At 35.4% G+C, this 13,572-nt stretch overlaps 1 protein-coding gene across 2 annotated transcripts in view; it reads left to right on the top strand.

Annotated features, from left to right (window-relative positions):
• LOC125864743 (acyl-coenzyme A oxidase 4, peroxisomal-like) overlaps positions 1-13,572 on the top strand; it is a 1,153,105-nt gene that overhangs the window by 355,736 nt on the left and 783,797 nt on the right. The window lies entirely within an intron of this gene.

A 13,572-nucleotide genomic window follows, 5' to 3' on the forward strand; every position in this document is an offset into this window, starting at 1 on the left:
ACTGACTCACACTGAAAACCTCAGGAGTCATGTCGACCATGCTACTAGCTTAAAATGACCTTTCCGGAGTTGATGAAATCGTCAGAATTGGATTCCGATGTCATCTTCTTGAACTTTTGATCGAAAATGACCATTCAAGGTTCATAAGCTCCAAAACACAAAAACTCACACCAAGACCAAACGAACGACCAGGTGACCGAACTGTCAGTCCCAGCAAGTCATAAATGACTTGGGGTCGCTACAGGAACGCTCTAAACGACACACAAAAGGCAAGACACAAAAATGACCAAGAGGGTCATTACAGTGGTGCACTTCACACTCATAAGTAAGAACTTATATGGACATAATTTTCATAGCTCTTGGTACATTGTCACTCAGATTGGAAATTTGCTTCCGGTGAACCCAAAAATTTCCGAATGCGAAATTAAAATTAGGAAACCTAAAGAAAAACCCACATGCCTTCTGATAAGGGTGTGGTTTGATTGTGGTGGAAGTCACTCCTCTGCTCGCGTCCTAAGAGTTTGTCACTCCTCTTTGGACTATGTCTCAGTTCGCTGCTAAGAAAAAGTTCCACGTTGTGCTGCATCTTTTTTGACGTCGTCCACACCTGTGGTTTGCTTTGAAAATTCATTCTCTTGAATGTTCTCGAAAAAGACTGAGATATAACTCATTAGCATAAAATCCAATTCAAATGGAGAGATAATGTCTTTTATCGTGTTGACACTTGATTGCTCTCCTTGAATCATTTAACGTCAATTTCATTGGGTTTGAAGTAAAGCAAATAAAATTGTGTCTCATATTTGCGATATAGTTTTCAAATGTACTCTTCATTTGATGTCAAAGCAATAAAATAAGCTGATGTAATATGTCGATGGTTCTCCTGATGTCGTTGTTGATGATTCTCTTGATATCGTTTTTGCAAGGAAAATGATGCAGTCAATGTTGATCTTCTTGTACTAGGTAAAACTTTCTAGCGATGTATGAATTTTTTTCTTGCGATGCATGATTTTCTTCTCTTGCTATGCATGACTTTCTTTGCGATACATGACTTCCTTCTCTTGTTATACATGATTTCCTTCTCTTGTAATGCATGACTTTTTTCTCTTGCTATACATGACTTCTTTTTCTCTTGCAATGCATGAATTTCTTTTCCTGCAATACATAATTTATTTCTCTTGCAATGTATGAATCTCTTTCTCTTGCAATGCATGAATTTCTTCTCTCGCAATGCATGATTTCTTTCTCTTGCAATGCATGAATTTCATTCCCGTGATACATGAATCTTCTCTTGTAATGCATGAATCTTCCCTTGCAATGCATGAATATTCTCGCGATGCATGAATCTTCTCTTGCAATGCATGAATTTCTTCTCTTGCAATGCATGATTTCTTTCTCTTGCAATGCATGAATCTCTTTCTCGTGATGCATGAATCTTCTCTTACCATGCATGAATTTTTTCCAGTGATACATGACTCTTTATCTGTGATGTGTGATTCTTCCTCTTGCGATGCATAGTTGCCTTCTCTGGCTATACATGATTTCTTTATCTTGCTATGCATGACTCTTTTTTCGCGATGCATGAATCTTCTTTTGCAGTGCATGAATTTTCTCTTGTTATGCATGAATCTCGTCTTGCAATGCATGAATCTTCTCTTGCTATGCATGGATTTTTTATGATGTATCCCTGATACCGAACGAAGATAACGCTTCACTGAGCAACATAAGTGATCTTCTGGGTATCTTTTGGATGGCGGCATCATCTCAATCGACAATATAACTAAAGATGACCCTCGGAGTTGTGGTATCGTCTCATTTGACAATACGATATAAATGACTCTTCGGTTAGTAATATTTTCATGGTCGATAATATGATGCAGATAATGTCCTCCAAGTATCTTTAGTTGCTGTAAAATAAATAAAATTTCTTTCTTCGAGGTTTTCCTTTGTTCCATTGCCGAACATAGTTGCATATTCGTTATGGACCTCGCCTTGTTGAGAATTTGAATAATGCTATTTATAATTCCAATTCTTTGTCATAAGAAGCCTAAAATATTTTCTACATCCACAGAAAAAATTGTCAATTTTAGGGAGCTCTTCGCCCTTTTGACTTCTCCATATTCAATGAATGGAGGAATATGCTGATTTTGAGGTAAACCCTTATACCTGCATCCACAGAAAAATTGTTAGTTTAAAGATGAACTGATCTGTGTCGATCTCTTCAGTTGTCTACCCCTTGTCTTGTTATCTCCGGTTGATTTCTCCGATCTCCCGCTTCTTGATAGATAAGACAAAACATTTTTATGGTAAAATAATTGAAACATGAAAGGAAAGTTTTGAGAAAACTAGGTTTTTTCAAAAAAAAGTAATATTGGGGGAAAGGTCAGTGTTAAGTGTCACGTCACGTCGACCTTTTCACGAACGCCTTTGAGGTTGATGCTTTGAGGTCTATTTGATTATTTGCTGGGAAGTATTCAAAGTTGTGCTACACTCCCGATGAATCTTGTTGAAATTTTGAGGCCATTCTAAAAATTTCTGTCTCAGTTAATTGTCTTGGCTTAGCTTTAACCGTTGGTGAGCAAATCACAGAATTTTTGAAATCCTCTTAAAATTATGTCCTAGTTGCAAATATCAAAGTAACTTCGGTCTCTATTTTTATGGTGAGATCTTCTTCTTTAGAATTTTTGAGTCCCTCTTAAAAATTATGTCTTAGTTTCTATTGTAAAGAAAGATAGAAATCTTACGAGAGGTAAGATCGAGCCGTTGTGGTGCCTACGTATCCCGTTAGCGCAGAATTCAGGTCAAACATAGTTCTTCTTCTCGAGAATTAACAAAAATAAGAAATTTAAATAAGGAACCAATCGGGGCCGAAATAGGCCGCCTACGTATCTCATTCTTGAAAATTCAGTTCGAACATAGTTTAAATAAAAATGGATATATTAAAAAGGGGTGACCGAGGCCTACATAGGCCGCCTACGGATCTCAATCTTGAGAATTCAGGTCAGACGTAGTTCATTACAAAAGATAAACTCTAAACATAAATGATTACAAGCAAATAAAGGCGGTTACAAGGAAACGATAGAAATTGGGTCTTCCAACATGGTATCTTTTGACAACATTTATGTGGATTGACGACTTGTGAGATCCAATGTTCATGCTCAACCATGTAATGTCATCACACAAATGTATCGATGTGTTCTTTAAGCAAACTGATGAGTCCTCTCTTATGTGCTTTTGTCAGATATGCACCATTTTTGATTTTCTTTGATACATTCATCATTTCCTGATTCACTATTCTAATCTCTTCTAAATTCGACTCATCGTGACTCTCGAACTGTCTAAATTCCTCAATCAGGTGTTTGGGTATCATGATACTGATAGATTTGAAAATATTTTCACTGAAATCATAGACAGATACTGTTAGATAGCAAATATAAAGTAAGTAAAACAAATTTTTGCAATAAATGAGTTTTTCGTTTGAAATAAGAAAATAAGAACTATTGCCATGCCAATAAATCAATTTTTTTCAAAATATTAGGAGGTAGATTAAAACATATTGAGGCAAAAAAGAGTAAAAGATGGGTCTCGAGCCTCATTTGGAACACCACCAATTTTAGAAATAACATAGAAAATTGTCTATTTCTACCAAGACGAGCGAGGAATCAAGAGCGGAGTGGATGTCCAGTTAGGCATTTGCTCCTTTGGCTCGTTGTCTAGTATGATTGGCGTCTCAATCATCTCTACAAACACAATATCACCTTCTTTGAATAAATTTTCGATTCCTTCCCCTAGAACAATTTGCATTGGAAAAGATTTATATGAGTGACGCAATGATTTTGAAAAGCTTGATCGATCTTCTCCTTATTCTGACCCTTTTTTGGCACAAAAGCAAAAGCTTGATGAGGTGACATAATCCCAAATTCAGATTTCTCCCTTTTAGTTGGAGAGACTACAATTTTCTCAAGTTTTTCAAGATTGGCTGAGATTATAACTTTCTCCACATTCAAATCTTCTTCAACTTCAATCATATTAATACAATCCTCAGTATTATGCCCAGCACTTCCTCTTGACATTAGGAGTGGACGTTTGAAGAGTGACGACCTCTTGATCTATCAAGTCTTGAATTTTATGCTTCAAGTCAATACAATCCTCAGTATTATGCCCAGCACTTCCTAAATGGTAAGCACAGTGAAGATCAGGTCTATAAAACTTGGAGTTGATATTGATATTTTTTAGATCAATTGTATGTATCAGGCTAGCCGATTGCAATCTCTCAAAAAGTTGTGTTCGACTTTCAATCAAGGGGGTGAAAAATCTAAAAGGTTTCTTCTCAAGATTTGGGCGAGGAGGATTGTAATTATTTCCTGGATGTGAAGGTCTTTGACGGTAATTTGGAGGATTTTGGTGAGTTGGTGCTTGCGTTTGAAAATTTGGGTATTGTGGAGCTCGGTAGCTAGGAGGGGTGTTTTGGTAGTGTAGAGGTGGAGTTTGGTAACTTGATTGGATATTTGAACAATTAACTGGTGGAGCTTGGTAATACAAATGGGTATTTTGGTAATGTGGAGGTGGAGTTTGGTAAACAAGAGGTGGAATTTGGTAACTCGTTGGTGGAGTTTGGTAATTAGGGGGTAGAATTTGATAACTTGGTGGAGGAATTTGATAACCTGATTGGGTATAACAAACTGAATATGAATTTTGTGGAGCTCGAAGATAACCTTTGAAAGGTGAGGATTTTTTGAAATGTCCTTTTTCATCAGATGCGCAGGTAATAGAAGACACATCCTTTCTCTTGTTTTTCAACAATCCTGAAGATTCGGTAGGGGCGGCAATACAAGAAATCTTTTCGATTTTAAGCCCATCCTCGATAGTCTCACCTACCTTGACTATCTCTGCAAATTTTTCTCCAATGAGCAACATTATCCTGTCATAATATTTTGGCTCTTGAATGCGTATGAACACTTCAACAATCTCCTTCTCAGACATGGGAGGTCGAACCCGGGCGGCCTCTTTCCTCCACCTATACGCATATTCACGATAGCTTTCAATGAATTTCTTCTTAATTCTCTCCAAAGAATAGCGATCAGGAACGATCCCCACATTGTAGGTGAATTGTTCGACGAAATCTTTAGCTAGTGAATTCCAGTTGGACCACTGCTTTATCTCATGGGAAGTAAACCATTCCAAGGCTTCTCCATTCAAACTTCGGCTAAAGAGCCGCATTAACAAGGTTTTATTCCTGCCAACTCCTAAGTAGGCTCTCAAGTGCGCCAAGGGATTCCTTGTTCCTCGAAAGTGTCGAATTTTGGCACTTTAAACCCTTCCGGGAGGTCCAGATTCGAATGGATGCACAGATCCTCATAACTCAATCCATTGACTTCGGGAATATAACGCAACTCTTTCATGACTTTCCTGATCTCTTCTTTCATGTTCAGCTTGGCTGCCTCTTCCTTTGACCTCCACTCTCTCTCTTGCTCCTCATAATGATTAACCTCAGAATAGTTGGCATATGGTTCATTTGGAATTGGAATTTGAAAAGTAGTTTTTTGAGGCAATAGAAGAGAAATGGAGGGACTCTGGGTATTTTGAGTGACTTGGTGATTTTGGGGGAAAGTCTGGGGGTTGGTATGCTAATTTAGTGGTGGGGGACGGTTTGCGGATTTTGATTTTGAAGGAGAGGGCAAGTTTGCGGGTTGGCATTTTGATGAGGAAGTGGCGCTTGGTGATTGGTATCTTGAGGATGAGGTGGTGCTTGGTAAGAGATGGAGGCATGATGGAGATTTGGAGCGGTTAGGTCGATGATTGGGGGATTTTGAGCGGGGTTAGAGGGTGCATTCTGAACTTGTTTCGCATTTGAAGGAGGAAAGTGGAGTGGAGGTCTTCCATCTCCTGGAGGGTTGACCGAAAAAATTAAATTCGGTAGATCTTGTCTTCTTTGCATTTCAACCCTCTTTCGGCAATCTGTTGCATCAATTGCATAATTAATTCATTTTGATCAGCGACAGTGGGCTGAGCCACAACAACATCAGTCAGACCAATCTCTTCATTGTTATCACCCATTACTGCCTTTCCTTTTTGCAAATTTTGATCGGGGAAGGAATCTTTGGGAGCCTTAAATCTTGTAAAATAAGGTTGTTTAGCCAGCTCATCAACACAGATTAGTTCTGAGTACCTGACAAAGAAAAATAACTCAAAAGATAACGTGTTAGTACCTAAAGGTGATAAATAATACAAAATATCACACATTGGTGCAAACACACAAGAGTTGCTTTATTCGAATTAAAACTAGCCAACGTATTTAGAGAAATGACTAAATAGACATAAATTTGCCTATTTGATTCTCAGTTTAGTGAACCAGATACGTCAACTTGAGTCGAGACAAAATCGATTGTATCTTTCATTGTCATAGTTTTCGATTTTCGATTGAGATGTAACACTAATTTCTTTTTAAAAGTTGGAAAGATATAATTTCTCAAAAATAGGACCAAACCTTGAAATTTTTTTCTGGTATGAGAGAGTAGGATTTAAAAAATGAAATTCGAATTTATTGGAAAACTAAAGACTTGAAGAGTATTTGGACGTACTTTCGATAATGACTTGATATTTGTGCCTAGAGGTTCTAAAATTTTTTGAAGAAGAGTGGGTTAGAATATCTCCAAATGAAGCAACATATTCACACAAGCAGTTATAACACACAAATAAATATTGCGCGTTCTAAACATGTATGTGATCCTTTTGCGCCAAAGGTAGGCCTAACGATTTGAAGGATGTATAACGTTATTTGAAACATTTCATTGCCCCTATAACCTAAATCTATACAATATTTATGAATAAACTAAATGGGGATACATAATGGGAAATATGGAATACAAATAATTAGTCCTATGCAGGGGTACAATTCTAAATTATGCTTCCATAAAAGGTCATTCGTCCTTGATTTCTGATCGTTTTCGGATGTCCAAACTTTTTGATGGAACAAACTATTAAACTCCTAACTCCCTAACAAACAATGATTTTTCAAACAACGTATACATCCTTCAAATATAAGCACATAAGTATGATCGTCCGTTTAGGCCGTGGGCCGTTTCGGACTCAAGCTGGTCTTTCTCATGGGCCTAACACGCATTGGATGTTGGGTCATCTTAAGTCAATGCGCTAAATTTTAGAGATTTGATTTTGCTCTATCCCAGTTTGACTAAGAATGAGCTTTCTTTATAGTGAATTGGTGATCCAAGTAGACTACTTGGGGTGGAACAATTAATGACCGTNTAATAGCTCCATGCCAATTCGATTTGACCTTTGAGTGTCTGTGAACCCCAATATTTCCTCATAGCTAGGCCTAGCGAGAATTCCTCCTATCATAAACCAAGTATAATATTCAGGTGTGCACCATGATTCAACCCCCATGTCTGAGTCAAGAATACCGCACCATCCTTGTACCAAAGTAGCGATCCTTTCGATCGGGAATTCTTCCTACATAATTGACCTCAATCAATGCCATATTTGACCATAGAGGAACACCTTGGGTAATCCCAAACTGCCGGAGGACTCTTAAAGGTGCGTAGAGCTGGAAGCCTTCCAACCCAATCAACTCAATGAAATAGTCCTGGTTAGTTCTCAACAAAGCTCGGCCATGGACCCACGGTAGTCGCCATTGAATGCGATTCCCTGTGACATGGGTCAGGAAAAGGCGCCAACCATCTTCATCATTTGGGGCATCCCACATGCTCAATCTCATTGCATGGCTTCTGATTTTGTTGCGTAAGTCTGCTTCAACACCATTTTCTGCATGTCTTTGATAAAGGTGTTCCAACACCCAAATCTGCAGCAACAAGTTACTTCCCTTAAAGTGATCATATCCTCTAGAGCAAAGGGATAATGATCGAAATATTTCTGCCAAGATCATAGGTACGATGGTCACTCTAATAGGTCCCCTAAACATGAAGATGATCATAGGCAATAGGTTGATGTCGACACACCATTTTTTCTTTGGGAAAATCATAATACCCAAAAAGGTCGTCACGAAGACAATAGCCCTGAGTTTTTCCCAATCAACCCTGGAGATGAAGAATTCTTGATGGAACCTATCATAACTATCTCGACGACCGAACCTTTTAAATAGATAATCCAACTTGACCCATTCTTCATCAACTCTTCGCAAACATTGGCCTACCCTCAAACCCAAAGACTGGAGAAAATTGATTCCTGACGTAGTGCGCGGGGCCAAAGGTACTCTGCCAGCCAACGGTAAGTCAGCAATTTGACTTATCTCTTCCAATGTTGGTATGATTTCAAAATCTGTGAATTGGAAGGTCACCGTTGTTGGTTGCCAAAATTCAATCATTAGAGTAATGAGTGACTTGTTTGCCTCCACATTCAGCAGATCAGTTAACGACCCTAAGTGCAGCATAATCTCATTTCCGTAGGCCACTCGGATGTATCTCCACCACTCTTTCAAAGTTCGGAGGACCTCAGTCATCATCCTGATATCAGGAAGGTTTTGGTTGATTTGCATCTGAAAGAAAGCGTAAAGGGTATGATGAGTTTATTTGCTCCAAATCTATTAAGTGTTTAAGTTTGGATAATTTATATCAATTTTATACAAAGTTTATGTCGTTGAGTTTTAAAGAAGAAACTCATTGACATTTGGGTAGCTTCCTAAATGCAACGACAATACCGTATACTATCTTGCCTAAGGCTATGCAACATGACTTATTTTAAAGAGTAAGATTTTTTCCTAGATGATTGAGAGTGGGACTGAGTAATTGCGAGAAGGTGCACTATCTTAATTGCACCAACTCTGAAACTAAGGAATTCAAAGAGAGTTTCGGAGGAGTGCAGGAACACCCCTCGCGTGTACAGTGTGTGAGTGTACGGCCAAGACTCGATAGAAATGTGCAACTGAAAATGTAGGGAAAGCAGTAACAAGTAGTGTCTTAAAACAAATAAGGAACACAAGCTTAGATTTCACTTGTGACCTTTCAGTCAAAGCAATATATCAATAGCAAGCTGAAAGATAAACACGTAATCACAAATGTTGCTCCTAAATTGAGTTTTTCTAAGGTTAAAACCTAAGTAAGGCCCCCAGCAGAGTTGCCACGCTGTCGCACCCTATTTCGAACCGGCCGAAACAGTTCACAACATAATATGGCTGACACTCTGATTTTGGAAAAAATTGTTTTGTTTTAGTTTAGAGTCGCCACCTAAATTTTAAGGAAAATATTAGGAAAACCATTTTTAAATATGTAAATGTAAACTCTGTTTTGATTTGCGAAACCAGTGAGATTCTGAGTAAGGGTTTTGATTACTCGAGGGGAAGGTGTTAAGCACCCCTCAGAGCCTATCCGAAGATAGTCCTTAAACTCAATTTAGGAAAATATGATTAGGAAAACTTGTTTATTTATTTGCTTTTAATGATTAAACGATAAGTTATTAGTTAGTTTAAGAAAAAGATACAATACAAGGTACGACGTATATATGTCTTGTAAAATATATTTAATAGTAGTATTGTAAAATAAATAAAGATACTTAAATATATGATATATTCATATATATATATATATATATANTGTAGTAATATGTGATGTGTAATTTGAATGAAAATATATAAAATGGAGTTTTCTAAAATAAACAAACAAATACAATAAATAATAATGATACTAAATGTTAAAATATCATATAAAGGCTTGTGATTTTAAATATATTTATTATGAAGTGTAATATATACATATAAGTCGTTCAAAACATATGAATGTTTATCATTCTTTTTTACATGTAGGGATAAGTTGATGATAAATTATATGTAATAAAATATTATGTATATTTAGGTGTAGGCATTTATAAATTATAAAAATAAATAAATAACATTAGTGAAAGAGATAGTAGATAATACTAGGTTATGTGAAGAAAATATAGAGTATATACCTTTATATGTACGACATATATATGTGTACCTTGTATTTGAACCTGTTTGCATATCTAAAATTTAAAATAGCATGTTAAAAAAAATTAAAATGTTATTAGCAATGTTTGATTCAAAAGAGTAAGTATAGTCAATACATTTTATAAAGGGGTGATGTAAAGAGTATAAAAAATAGGCCTAACTATCGAAACTTATTCTATAGTTACATTTGTTTTGTTAAATATATAAGCCTACTTCCCAAAATATACTTCTAGAGGGTAATTCTTTGAGCCTAAAATATTTCTAAAGAGTAATTATTTTAGCCTCTAAACTAATCTCAAATTTATTTGGGAGTCCCAATCCATGAGTTTTATTTTTTCCTTAAGTATCTAAATGAATGTTATTTCACCTTTTAGAAGCTTCATTTGGAAATCTTTTTTTTTTTTAAAAAAACTGTAAGCCCCTCTTCCAACTTGAGAAGGCCTGAAAAAATGTTATAAGTGAAAATGCTAACCCATTTTTTTAGAAAATATCTTTTGTATTATTTGCTCTAAAGGCGTCTCAACTAAATTCATAAAAAAAATAATATTAGCTCACATAAATAATCTTCAAAATAAAAGACAAACAATATATCAAAACTTGTAAGTAAAGGTTAACCAATATATCCAAACAATATAATTAAGACTCAAAAGAGGAAGGCTAAGAAATATTGGACTCCTAATTTGCAAAACTCCAAGCGTTGCGGTGATCCTAATTGCTGTTGGCCTAATATTTTAGGCCAATAATGAGTTCCAAAGTGGAAACTCCAGCTCTCCGGTTGTACATGAGAAAAAGAAAACAAAAGATTAGATTTGTTATTGCAAGAAGTAAAGAAATCAAAATAGATTTTGCAAATACGGAACGCTAAATCCACGAAAATTATCTATTCATTCGCTTTTGATAAGTAAACAGTAACACAAATTATTAAAGAGGAATAGTTCACTATTTTAAAATATATTCATGATCCCCGGGCTACTAATGTGGTCATACTCTATGAATGAGAATACTTGCGACCAAAATAAAGCAGAACATAAGAGTTGATATTAAGTATTAGTGGTCATACGTACAAATCTACAATCAAGAGATAACTTTCAAAAATAAAATGACTTCTTTGAAAAATAATATATATACAACATGCCATTTTAAGCAGATAACATCAACATTTATCTTTTAACATTCAATTAGAAAAGAGCTAGACCCATCCAATGAAAAAAAAAACTAAAAAAAAAACCTACCGTTTTAATTTTGTGTCCTACTCTAACTATGTGAAGATGCCAACACTAAGACTTATTTAAATAATACTTAGGTGAGATTATGTAACAATACCACCGAATAAATTGATGTAGTTATAAAGAGTGATTCTTTTTCATATGAATCTAGAGACCGAAATACAACATGGCAGGAGATGAAGGTGAATAACAATCATTTCATTAAGTTGATACTACCATCAAACAAATGATACATATGCTTTTGATATGCTATTGTACCAAGCAAATTTGATGGAGGATATATTGAAATATTAATGGCACCAGGTTCAGACAAACCAACCAATTAACAACTAGACTAAAATAAACATAGACTTCACAAAGAAGAGAAACTTATAATTTTGAACAAGGTTATCATTTAAAACAATTGATGAAAGATTCTAGCCATGTATATACTACAAGTAAATAATCCAATTCTCATATATATATTCTGAACTAATAGAGCCATACAGCTGACCCAAAGAATGAAAATCACTTAACTATCGTAACGAGTTTACATTTTTATATCGGCTGAATCGCAAATAGCAGAGGACTTAAAAAAAATCCCTCAAGATTTCAGGCAAAATAATAACATGGCCTGACCAGATTATACCGTACAACCAGCGAGCATTTTGAGCATAACTAATTTCGAGAGATTCGTATTCAAACTAAAAACAAACTTTCAACTCAGAGCATTGAGATCGAAATAAAGAAGAACAAGAATGAAGCCAAATGGGCTCAGCAGAATCGGATTCACCGTCTTAACACTTAGAATTTAAATAAAACATACAATAGGAAAAAGATTTTACCTTGTGTTGAGCAGCAAACTAGAGCTTAGACGTAAAAGATTCCAACTTCTAAATTCCTCGAACTCGAATTCAAAGATCGAACACGAAAAAATGCAAGAATATAGAAATTTTGTGATAACCTAATGCTTGAAGTATGTCTTCTCCCTCCTTTCTATTTGTTCTCCGATCTCGTTCTTGTTCGACGTCCCTCCTCTCTTTTTTCGAATGGAACCAAATAGCTCCTTTTATAGACAAATCTAAACTCCATTTGGCCTCAAGAATTCAAATTTTGAATTCTAGGGAAGCCAAAATCTGAAGGAATAATGATGAAGGGGAAGAAAGTTTCTTCCAAGAGTCCCCTTTCTCAGACGGATTTGAAAGGGGTTGAGTGACAGATGGGGATATAGGGCAAGGAACCACTGAAAATTAACATTTTCCAGCAGTCCATAGCCGTTTTCAGACTGAGGCAATGGGAGAGGTGAGGATCGGCCATGGGGAAGGAGGAAAACACGTCTGGGAAAGGAAAAATTCTGGGGAAGGTACGCGGCTGATGTACTATTTTGGGAAAAGAAGGAAATATTTTGGGATTTAATTTGGGCCGTCCGATCATTTGATTGGACGGTTGGTAAAAATAAAGAGTTTAAAAAATAAATAATTATATATATGTATATATATATAAAATAGTAAAAGGATGAATTAATTAAGGCCATTAGATTAGATTGTAAGGCTGAGATTGAATCTAAAGAAGGACTATCCATGTGCTCGCCTACGTGGCATACACGGATTGGCCGGTTTAATAAGACTTGGATTGCCAAATTTGCTCAAATTGAATTCATTTAAATTATAACTACTTTGTTTATTAAATAGCCACAAGTGATCATTATTTTGCAAGATTAGCTTATTTGATAAAATTAGTCACTCTTAAAATTAAATTAATATAAATTAGTAAATCATCAATTAACTAAGCTTTCTAATTTTTAATAAATGTATGAAAAATATCTATTGCGACAAAAGGAATTATATTTGAAATAACAAAATAGATTCAACTCTTAAGAAGAACAACATTTATTTAAAAAAAAATGAGAAAGTAAGTAGTAATATAATATCTTTAATTTTTATAAGAAATAACATAAATTTATCGTCAGATAAATTTTTTTTTGTATTCCTATGAAAAATTTCATAACATATATATTTTATTATTATTATTATAATTATTACTATAGTTACATGTGGAGAGCCAAAATTGGGTGTCAACACTCACATTCCTTCTTTTCTACTCCCTTTGGAATATTTTTAAGAGCATGAACAATTGGCTTATTCTTCAATTGAAGCCTTTGAGTTTTGGTATAGTGGCTGCTCCAAATCCTTCAAAAGGCTGTAAAAATTTTTAGCTTCAACATTTGGTTCCTCCTCAACTACATCATCACAACTAGCGTGGGCAGCTTCTCCATCAACATTAGGATATAGATCTTTCAATAATTCTTGTACTTCATCTTCACTCTCATAATCTTTTACTTCATCATCATTTTCATCTTCAGAGTTTGACACTGGCTCACCTAAATGTTCTCCATAGTGATACCAAAAAGTATAATTTTGAATTTTTCCA

Source organism: Solanum stenotomum, chromosome 5, assembly GCF_019186545.1.
Source record: "Solanum stenotomum isolate F172 chromosome 5, ASM1918654v1, whole genome shotgun sequence".
Lineage (NCBI taxonomy): Eukaryota > Viridiplantae > Streptophyta > Magnoliopsida > Solanales > Solanaceae > Solanum > Solanum stenotomum.